The 11,782-nt window shown below is 32.2% G+C and overlaps 1 pseudogene; it reads left to right on the top strand.

Moving 5' to 3' along the window:
* The first annotated feature begins 3,979 nt into the window (after positions 1-3,979).
* On the top strand, positions 3,980-10,686 carry LOC103862533 (annotated as a pseudogene).
* The last annotated feature ends 1,096 nt before the right edge of the window (positions 10,687-11,782 follow it).

The raw sequence follows: 11,782 nt of genomic DNA, 5'->3' as shown, positions 1-11,782 counted from the left end.
TGTACTCTTTAACTCATCTTCTTTGACAAAAAACTCACTATTTTTGAAATCTGAATGTGAAAAATATTTTATAGATGATAAAACTACGATCTTGAAGTGTAACATATAATTAAAACATAAAAGAATGAAAGATTATGTGAAAGAAATTAATGGCGGCCGTAAATTTTTTGGAGAAAACCCTAAAATTTTGGGGAAGACGAAGACATATTTACTAAAATGCCACTGATTAAAAAAATTTGAAAATAAATAAAATATGTACACATTCATGGGTCGTACACATGGATGATAATGTGTATGTACACTATTATATTAATAATTTGTAAACACATATAAAGGTGTTTGCGTGTTTAACATTTACTTATAAAAGAAATTTACAAGTATGTATACTATTTTATCAGATATATTGCATTCAATTGTGTTTTGATATTGGTAAGTTTGAACATGTCCATGTTGCGTAATATTAGTAAATATGTACATTTACATGTTCAGTGTCCATACGGACAACGTGGGAACAACCATTTGTACAAATGAATCGGTGTACATGAATCATTTCGTATAATATGATACACGTGGATAGTAGAATATATGTGTACACGTTGAAGATATTTAACACACTGAATAGTTTTAAAGTATCATTCAAAATGTGATTTTGGGGTTTGCGGTTTTAGTGGAAAAGCATGATTGTACGGTACATTGCTTTAATGATATATAATGTACACAAGTGAAGATTGATACATAAACACATATAAACATGTACACGTGTACACATGTAAACATGTACAAATTTTCACATGTATGTATTCCAGATCCTGATTATGCAATTATGTATACAAATACAATATTAACAATTAAATGCTACTTAAATAATCAAAATTAACTAATAAGATGCAATAGTAACATCTAAATGCTCATATTGTACATGTACATCTATTACATAGATGTACATATGTACATCAACATCAAAGTGTACATGTGTATACTGCATATGTTTTTTAGATATAAACAAACTGCACCACAATTGCATAGAATATCATAATTAAAATAAAATTATATGGTTAGATCACAATTAGATATCGTGTTTTCCATTAAAACTGCAAATCACATTGTCTGGTTAAAACCCCAAAAACAAAAAAAAATCAAATTTTGAATTACTTGAAAGGTATTTAGTGTGTTAAATATCGTCAACGTGTACACATATTTTCTATTGTCTATATGTACAATATTATATGAAATGATACATGTACACATAATCATCTGTACATTTTTCAAATTATGATATTTAATAATTTTAATGATTTTGAGAATAGTTGCTAAAAAGATGTATTTATAGGTTTTTGGTAAATGTTTTTCTTCATTTCATTCGAAAGGGTCTAAAATGCAAATTTAAAAGTTTTAGTTTAATTGAAGATGACTTATTTGAAAATCTGAAAGTTTTAGGGCAATAGTGGAAATATTTAAAATTACAAAGACCACATATGAAAATTAAGAAAAATTAATTTTAAAGTCCAACAATGGCGATATAATTTCAGATGCGGCGGCGACTTCCCTTTACGGTCCACCGGAGGCACAAAGACAGGCTGAGATCACCACAAACACCTTTTGGGACACCGTGGAAGATAGTTTGAGGGCACAAGGTTGAGGCTTTCCATCGGACTTGAGATACTACAAAAGAGAAGATCTCTGTAGAAGAAAGGAGATGGTAGTAGAGCTTGTCGTGCCTGTGAATTATGGTGGAAAACTTGTTGACTTACATCAATCATGATATCTATGGTTTGTGATGGTAAATCAGTCACTATGAGCTGAATTTGTGGCTCAATCTGAATTTTGCAAAGATAATCTTTTGAAATAAAAAGATTAGAAGTCAGAGATTTTAAAATGAAGAAGATGAAAAAGTTCGAGAGAAAAAAAAGAAGAAGATAAAAGATAGATGAAAGTGGGTCAAGAAGATAAGAGAGAGATAAGAGAGAGATATAAAACTGTCTTACAATGTAATATTCTCTATTTACAATATAGTTCTGTTTTAACTTGGAAAACCAAACGATATGTGATGAAGTTAGAGAAAAGTGTATTTGTAGCATAAACTGTCTTATTGTGTTATAAATAACTTAAAACTGTCTTTGAGTGTAATTATTTCCTAAATAAACGTCATAGAAACACTACTATCAATAGTTTCCCATTTTTATATTCAAATTAGTAACAAAATTAGTAAAAATGAAAATTATATTTAAATATTCACATAAAAAACTTTCAAAAGATCTTGGACATATTTTTGCTATTAATCTTTTCATTGACATATTTTATTTTAGATTAATATTTAGTTACACAAATAATTTAAAAATATTTATATAATAGTGTTGAAAAACTCATTTTGAGAATAACATCAAGCAAAACAAATAAAAAGTAAATTGCATATCAAAAGTGGGCCAGCAGATGGAGATACGCATCCAGAGAGATCCAAAAAGTCGAAAACACTAACTGGTCACGATTGACAACTGACAATTCCACTAATTGGATCCATATTTTTTTGTAATTCCTGATCATGATCCGCGTAAACGCATATTATATGATTCAAAATTATATTAACAATGTTACAAATATTTTGTTAATTTGTAAGAATTTTGTCTATCTAAAAACTGCATTTTAATCAATATTTTTAAATCTAACTTAGACCCTCGAATCGGTAAACTCAGTACAATCAATTGGTTCAAGAATAATATATTACATGGTGATTATTGCATGTGGACTTATTAGATAGTGGTTATGAAATCTCAAGTTTAATATTATTGCATGTTGGTTATGAAATCGATTGGGGAAAGGGATATTTTTTTTGAATTTAAGGAATATGGGCCAACTGATAAAAATGAATGCATAAGGTATAAGGTATTAAGTTAGCAAAATAGAATAAAGAAATAATTTACTAACATTAATTGTTAATTAATAGGATCAGAAAATATATGTATATATATAAAAGTAAATCCAACTTAAAAATCCACCTATAAAAAGTCATAATGTTTCTGTTTTAATTATATAGATTGGTAGCTTGTCTTTGCTCCACTAGAAGGGTGAGCAAATGCTCAAAATAAACTCAATTTGAAATATATTTAAAATCAACTACAACACTCCAAGAAACATGCATACTATTATTTAAACTAGGGGTATGGCTTTCGCGCAAGCGCGGGGTTGTGGACAAAATTCTTGTTCCATCTCAATATATCTTAGGGTTATTGTAGTTGTGAATTTTGCGTTTTGAGTTGTTTTTCAAATTTTTCTATTGTTATAGGATTAGAGTATCTCCAACCCATAACACTATTTTAGTGTCAAAACTACACTATTTTAGTGTAATATAAACACTAAAAAAAGTTCTTCTCCAACCACAACACCAAACTTCACACTAAAAATAATTTACTAACATTAATTGTTAATTAATAGGATCAGAAAATATATGTATATATATAAAAGTAAATCCAACTTAAAAATCCACCTATAAAAAGTCATAATGTTTCTGTTTTAATTATATAGATTGGTAGCTTGTCTTTGCTCCACTAGAAGGGTGAGCAAATGCTCAAAATAAACTCAATTTGAAATATATTTAAAATCAACTACAACACTCCAAGAAACATGCATACTATTATTTAAACTAGGGGTATGGCTTTCGCGCAAGCGCGGGGTTGTGGACAAAATTCTTGTTTCATCTCAATATATCTTAGGGTTATTGTAGTTGTGAATTTTGCGTTTTGAGTTGTTTTTCAAATTTTTCTATTGTTATAGGATTAGAGTATCTCCAACCCATAACACTATTTTAGTGTCAAAACTACACTATTTTAGTGTAATATCAACACTAAAAAAAAGTTCTTCTCCAACCACAACACCAAACTTCACACTAAAAGCTATTTTATAATATTATATATATTTATATTTTTATTTGTCATTTATTTAATTATTTATTTTATTAATAAATTAAGTGAATAGTGTTTTAGTGGGGTGAATAGTTTTACACCAAATTTGGTGTGAAATTATAGTGTTGCACTAAAATGGTGTGATTTTTAGTGTTGGGTTGGAGAAGGTTTTTGTGTCAAAATCACACTAAAATAGTGTTTTGGAGTTGGGTTGGAGATGGTCTTAGGCCATCTCCAATGGAACTGCAAAACACTATTTTAGTGTGATTTTTACACCAAATCTTCTCCAATGGAACTGCAAAAATCACACCATTTTAGTGCAACACTAAAATTTGACACCAAATTTGGTGTGACACTATTCACCACACTAAAACACTATTCATCCCACTAAAACACTATTCACTTATTTTATTATTAAAACATACAATTAAATAAATGGTAAATAAAAAACTTAATATATATAATATTATAAAATAGTTTTAGTGTGAAGTTTAGTGTTATGGTTGGAGAAGACTTTAGTTTTAGTGTTGAAATTACACTAAAATAGTGTTGTTTTGACACTAAATGGTGCTAATGGTTGGAGATGCCCTTAGAGTTGTGATGATGAACTGTGTATGCATTGTTCTCCACTTATAAAGGACTAAACTGTGCTAGTAATATGATTGATATAGTTTGTATTGTTGTTTGCTGTGTCACTGAGACTTATTGTTTGTTTGTCTTTTTAATTTGTTTCTCGTACTGTTGAGAGTACATAAATTACATTAAAGTAGTTGAGAATACATTTTGTTTATGGATATTTTTTCCCCAATTTAGTTGTGTAAATTGTGTGTATTAAGTAATAATTTTTATTATTCTTATTATGTTTGTTATATGTTTTTATTTTATTTTTGAACTTGTTGCTCTTACCGGATATTTAAAACAAATACATGAAGACTTGTAGAAATCTATATTATAGTGATAGTTTTGAGTATTTGGGTTTTAATGAGTTTTAAACGAATTTATGTATTTCTCATAAGAAGACAATAGCATTAGCCTGTTGACATTGTGCATGTAAGCTATTTTTATAAGACAAGAGAAGTGAGCAGGTGGAGATGTTGTTGCCACTTTTGTGTCTGTAGGAATTGTCTCTTGTATCTCTTGTTGTGAATGTGTTTGTTTATTTTTTATTTGGTGGATAATATGTAAACAAAAATCATTGTTAGTTGTATTTATCAGAGTTTATAACTTACTCTGTTTTTTTTTGTTTAGGTAATTTTACTAATTTTGGTTGTCGTCTTCGTGTTCTTCGTTGCGAAAGTAAGTTTGTAAATTGTTAAATAGCTGGCCGTGTAGTTTGTATTTGTTTAGCTGACTCGATGTATGTGTCGTTACGAAAGTAAGTTTGTAAATTGTTAAATAATTGGCCGTGTAGTTTGTATTTGTTTAGCTAACTCGATGTATGTATCGTTGAGTTTTAGTTGAGGTGATTGGTTTGGTATATTTGTTTTAAAGTTTATTTCTAAAACTAGACAAAAAAGAGAGGTGATCGTTAATGATTTGGTTGGGTTGTTGTGGTTTCTTTTAAGCTGTAAAATAAAAGTTTGTGTAAAATTAGTTTGATAAGTAAGAGAGATAAATAGACAACCACAGAATTTGGGTAGAAAATATTTTTGATTATTGATGTTAGCACAATATAAATAATAATATAAAGAGAATTGTGTGTTGATTGTTTCTTATGGATCAATGAGGAGACAGATAACGACTCGAGTTGTTTCTTTGCTAAGGTCAGAGCCTTGTACATAACAGATTTTTCCAACCACATCTGTGAGTTTAAATATCAGTTATGATAACGAAACATATTATAAACCCAGATGAAATATGGTAATATACCTGAAAGTTTTAGGTTTGTGTTCGCAATCACTTGGAAATTGTCAAACAATCTAATTATGACTGGACATTGATCTCAGTAGCACCCGTGATGATTTCATCAATAATAGTTGGTGAGATGAAAAGAATGAGGAATGGATGATCAATTATCTTGTACATGCTTGAGCACCCAACAACCTCAAAACAATAGACTTTCACAATGGAACCGGCTTTCAAAGATGGCATGTAATGATTAGCACGTCCGGCGGGAATAAACCCAAGTATCACGAAATCTGCAAATAATATTATTTAACAAAGAATCAGGAAATTAATTAAAAACAATTATATTAAATAAGTGTGATAAATCGAAGATTAACTTACCTTTTCATCAAGGAAGAGAACTGTGATTCCCATAAACTCACTGTCTTTCTTGAAGTTCAGGGAATCTCATAAGCGAGGAGGTTAGAGACTATGCTATGACTACTACGACCAACACGGAAAGACTCGAAGGTTGAATGACGGATGCCGGGAACGTCGGTTTGAGGAACTGGAGAGGCAGAGAGACATTTTCTAGAAGATCGTTAAAGCTAAAAAGAATCAATGAGTTTTGTGAAGATTCATATTGGGTTCATCAAAGATGAGAATCATATATATAGGATTTACAGAAAGGCTACAAATCAGAAACATTTAAGATCAAGCGATTTAAGATGGAGAGGTGAAAAGTTCACCGGTGAAAAAATAGATTACGAACAGATACACATCGCAATTCTGTAACTCAGACTTATCTAAGACAATGATGAAAAGAACCCTAACTTATGTTAAACGAAGACAGTTTACAATATGAAAAAAACTATAATTGTTTTTTTTATTTTATTATAACATGATGAACCTCATTTAAAAATGAAACTCATAATACACTTGTAGGCCCGGCCCATAGAGAAAACCGAAGAAGCAAAGGTTTCCGACCTTCATAAATATATATTAGTTTCGGCCATCAATGTACAAAGTATCTTTTAGTTTGGTGGTATAAATGTTGGATCAATAACTCGGGTTTGAGCCATAGGCTTGATGCTTTTTCACACTTTTTAAAAGTGTGATCCACCAAAATGCTGAGATATCGCTTTAGTAAAAACTCAACTGTACTATTATAATATAGATTATAGCCGAGAAAAAAAATTAATTATGTAAATTTAAATATATATGTGCATTTTTCTCTAGTCTTGCCTGTCGTTATCTGAAAATCTTTCTTTCAACTAATTATATGATCATTTACCAATAAATAACCAAATTTGCCTTTTCATCTCAGTAACAATAACCGGAAAAAAACACACGAATTCCTTTTTCAGAAAAAATCAAGGGTGAATTTATGAGATAACCAAAATCTAGAATATAATTAGGCAAATGACTATGATTTTGACATTATTGAATAAATAACATTTTGCGTTTTTCCAAACCGATTATACCTCTAGATCGATATATGGTGAGGCATTTGACTATGAAGCTAGATATTGTTTTTTTTAGCCATACGGCCTAATTCCCAACCATAGGGCTGGGCAAATAAACCGAACCCGAAAATCCGAACCGAACCCGACCCGATAAAAATGAATCCGAACCGATCCGAACCCGACATAAAAACCGAATGGATCTTGTTTTATGGTATTTCGGGTTATGGGTATTATCCGAACCGAACCCGAATCTAAATGGATACCCAATAGAACCCGAAACATTCAAAATTTCCAAAAAGAACTTGTATCAAACATGATCTCAATTCCTAATATGTATTCAAAATATATTAAACATCTAAAATAATTATCTATTATATGAAGATTGATGGTTGAAGGTTGAAGTTTTTAGATTTGGGTTTTATTTTCATTGAATAATGTTTTTCATTTCGTGAGAACTTGATTTTCGTTTCATGCTTTCATTTATTTGGTTTTCTTTCGATCAATAACTATGTTTACCTTTCACTTGATTTTAAATGATTACATTTGATGTTCCTTTCTTTTTTTTGAACCGATTTTATTTATGTTTTGGTTACAAAATAGGTAGAAATCAAGTATTTTAAAACCAAAGAACCGATTTTAGTTACTTTTTGGTTACAAAGTAGATATAAATTAGGTACATTTAAACCGAAGAACCGATTGGGACCCGAACCCGAAAGTACATCGGGTTATACCGGTTCTTTGAAGATTTACTAAACCCGACCCGAACCCGATAGAACCCGAACCGGTCCCGAACCGAATTTTCATATAACCCGAATGGGACTGATTTTGATAAACCCGAAAAACCGAAACCCGATTGGACTAAACCGAAACCCGATTGGGACCCCGAATGCCCAGGCCTACCCAACCACATTTATTATTTTGTTTTATACGGCTAAATCTGTTGTAAAAACAAAAAAAAAAAATTGCTTCAAACATTATTTAAACGTTATTTCAAGACCGAAGAGTACACATGTGGTTCAATCTCCCACACACAAACAAAGACAGATCCAAAACAGTTAAGCAATAAACAAAAGAAAAGATGGACTTCAACCCAATCTTACTTCTATCTTTTCTGCTTATCTTGATCTCAATCAAGTTCTTGTTCAAAAACTCAACTCGGAAACTGAATCTTCCTCCTTCACCTGGTTACTCTTTACCGTTTATCGGCCACCTCTATCTCCTCAAGCACCCTGTCTAGCGAACACTCCTCTCCCTCTCTCAGTCACTAGGAGATACTCCTATCTTCCACCTCCGCCTAGGAAACCGCTTAGTCTACGTCGTCTCCTCACATTGTGTAGCGGAAGAATGCTTCACAAGAAACGATGTCGTTCTAGCGAACCGTCCCGAGCTCATCATGGGGAAACACGTCGCCTACGACTCCACCATCATGATTGCAGCTTCTTACGGGGACCACTGGAGAAACCTCCGCCGCGTCGCCGCCGTCGAGATATTCTCTTCTCATAGGGTCAACACCTTCATGTCTATCCGTAAAGACGAGATCCGACGGCTCATATCACACCTGTCAAGAAACTCTTTACACGTAAGACATTTCTATATATTTATCAATTTATTTTTGTTCTTTCCAGTATAGCAAATTTCAAAAAGAAAAAAATCAAGGCTTACGATTTGCGCCGTTGTTTAAGTAGCATCAATGCGTGGCGACAAAAAATATTAATACAAATACGTATATATAGTTATTTACTCCACTCCGTGTGACTAGTTATTAATGTGTTTTATAAGGTTTCTTATTCGGAAATTAACATATATTTTCTCTATTAGTCGTCACTCATATAACTGAATACAATTTTGAATAACAAGGGAAATGTGAACACAATATGTAATAAATTTGAAAACTGAAGATAATGTAGCTCGAGTAGTATACTACATATACATAATTTTGTATCAATTAAAATTTATTAACTTGATTTTTTTTATTGGTATACGCCTCACAGGGATTTGCCGAAGTGGAGATGAAATCATTATTAGCCAACTTGGCTTTCAACAATATCATCAGGATGGTAGCCGGAAAACGATATTTCGGTAGTGGCACAGAAGACAATGACGAGGCCAAAGTTGTGAGGGAACTTATATCGGAGGCGGTGGCCGGCGCTGGTGCGGGAAATCTAGCTGACTATCTTCCCATCATACGTTGGGTCACAGATGTTGAAAAACGGGCCAAACTTTTGGGGAAACGGTTCGATGGATTCTTGCAAAGACTGGTTGATGAGAAACGTGCAGAGAAAGAAAGGGGTCAAACCTTGATCGATCACTTGCTTTCCCTCCAAGAAATCCAACCCGAGTACTATACTGATATCATCATCAAAGGAATCATAATCGTAAGTATATAGTCCCTTTGAGCATCGATCATTTCGACATTGTTGGTTATACAAATAGAGTTGCTTTAGAATTCCAACACAATTTCTTCTAATTAAAATTAAATATTAATTACAAAATCCATTGAATTTTATAAATAATTTTATTTATAAACACAAGCATTAGTTAAATAATTGTAGTTATTAAAAATATGTATGCGTTTCAATTATTTTGTCAAATTGTGTGAAATGACAAAATGACACTATTCATAAAACTGGACTATTAACTAATTTATATATAGTACTATGTATACAATCATTAGAGTTTACTAACTATTTTATATGCATATACAGTCTCTGGTAATTGCGGGGACAGACACATCCTCAATAACTCTAGAATGGGCATTGGCTAATTTGTTGAACCATCCAAAGATACTTGAGAAAGCAAGAGCAGAAATAGATGATAAAATTGGTTCAGACCGGTTAATTGACGAACCAGACATTGAAAATCTCCCTTATCTCCAGTACATCGTGTCTGAAACATTGCGTTTGTACCCACCGGTTCCTCTACTCCTCCCTCATTATTCATCGGATGATTGTAAAGTGGCGGGATACGATATGCCACGTGGCACGATGTTGTTAACAAACGTGTGGGCTATGCATAGAGATCCTGGTGTATGGGAAGAGGCAGAGAGGTTCAAGCCGGAGAGGTTCGAAAAAGAAGGAGACGCTCAAAAGCTAATGCCGTTTGGGATGGGACGACGAGCTTGTCCTGGAGTCGAGCTTGGGAAGCGACTAGTGAGCCTGGCTCTTGGGTGTTTGATTCAGTGTTTCGAGTGGAAGAGGGTTGGTGAAGAACTTGTGGACATGACGGAAGACAAAGGGCTAACTATGCCTAAAGCTACTCCGTTGCGAGCCAAGTGCAAGTCACGTGTCGTTGCCCGTAAAATGATACAGTCTATGTGATTATTTGTGCAGAATCCCGTGGTGATGGTTTATAAAGAATTATGAAAATAAAAGCATTGTGTGGTTCAACAAGTTTAGTTTAATTAGCGTCTTTGATGCAGAGCTATATATGTGCGTAGGCTGAGTTGTAACATGGTTTATTGACGTCATTTTTTAGTTATAACTACTTGCAATTTTAGTCAATTTTGAAGTATTAAAATAAATAAATTTGGACTTATGTTTATAGGTTTGTGATATGTACACGATCACATGTATATTCTTCATAAGTTCAAATTTATATCGCCTGATATAAACCTCTAGAATATAGGCTTAAATATTTTTGAGTGAACCTCTCTTGGTACAGTGGTTTTATCATGGTTTATTAATACTTCTACATCAAGAAGTCTGAATTTCAATTTCCGAAAAAGGTAGAATTGTGCTAATTCAATGAGAAAATGTTTACAAAAGATTTCTAGCATGGCGCAAAGAGTACCGTCAAGGATGAATCTCATAGGGCGACTCAAGTGATGTAGTCAAGCATGAATCCTCATACGACAGGTAGAATTGTCAGCTGTAGAATCGTTTGTAATATTTCTCATAGTTGTAATAGTATAATTATCTAGTGTTAAAAAAATATATATATATATATATCTATATATAGATATATATATTTTTTTTTTATTTTTTGAGGATTTTCTAATCAAGACGGAGATATGATTTTATTAAATATCTAGTGGTATATATCCAATAGACCGATACTAGCGATAAAGCAAATCGTTGATGTCATTGGATGAAATATTGTGTATTCAGCTCTGTACTAAATAATTTCGTTGATACCATTAATGGATATTTAGGTTGAAGTAAAATTGCCCATTTAGTAGGTAGAAGAATTTATAACGGACATATTATTTCCTTTTATATCAATATTCAGATCTAGAAAACAAAATGTGTACTAGTGATCAAACCATAACAAGAACATTCTTTATTAAGGGGGAGTTGCGACCGTTACTAACGGGTCTTACCTCAAACGTGAGAATGAGAATGATGACCAGAAAGAGGTTTTCCGGGAGCAAATAACTATACTGATGTTAACACCGATCACTAATCTTGATTGTTATTTCGAACCATATCTGGAAATAAATAGAAACCAAGGAACCACGACAAATACATTTAAACCAAACAAAAAAAGAGGGGGGAAATTAATATTAGTCCCATACTCTCGTTTATGTCACACAACAACGGTCCCATTTTCATTATTGGATTTCATTATCAGATGATGCTAATAGGAGTCACAGATACA

The sequence above is a fragment of the Brassica rapa genome, chromosome A03, assembly GCF_000309985.2.
Source record: "Brassica rapa cultivar Chiifu-401-42 chromosome A03, CAAS_Brap_v3.01, whole genome shotgun sequence".
Lineage (NCBI taxonomy): Eukaryota > Viridiplantae > Streptophyta > Magnoliopsida > Brassicales > Brassicaceae > Brassica > Brassica rapa.
The sequence above is the reverse complement of the archived record's forward strand: the minus strand, read 5'-3'. Positions and strand labels throughout refer to the sequence as shown.